The sequence below is a fragment of the Bison bison genome, unplaced genomic scaffold (assembly GCF_000754665.1).
Source record: "Bison bison bison isolate TAMUID 2011002044 unplaced genomic scaffold, Bison_UMD1.0 scf7180017858560, whole genome shotgun sequence".
Lineage (NCBI taxonomy): Eukaryota > Metazoa > Chordata > Mammalia > Artiodactyla > Bovidae > Bison > Bison bison.
This window is the reverse complement of record NW_011489132.1, coordinates 28,454-28,746: the sequence shown is the minus strand read 5'-3', so window position 1 is coordinate 28,746 and position 293 is coordinate 28,454. Positions and strand designations below refer to the sequence as shown.

The 293-nt window shown below is 70.0% G+C and overlaps 1 protein-coding gene across 1 annotated transcript in view; it reads left to right on the top strand.

Annotated features, from left to right (window-relative positions):
• Positions 1-293, top strand: part of SYT8 (synaptotagmin VIII) — a 5,257-nt gene that overhangs the window by 1,025 nt on the left and 3,939 nt on the right.

Below are 293 nucleotides of genomic sequence, written 5' to 3'. Positions count from 1 at the left end.
GCTGTGCCCCTCGTGGCACCTCCTTCGGCTCAGAGGAGCCCCTGCTGACCCTGGGGGTCCAAGCCCCACTCCCACCCCTCCTGCACCCCGTGATCCTAGCACAGCCCCGGCCCCCCGTTTGCTCTGGGGCTGCTGACCCACAATTGAACACGCTCCGCCGTGTCACCAGCAAACCGTGGTGGGCTCAAGGGAGCCAGGGCCCGGGGAGAGTGGCCAGGTGGGAAGGGGCTTCCTGGAGGAAGGCGGTGGAAGGCTCTCGGGAGGCCGGTGGGGGCAGGGTTGGGCTGCCCAGG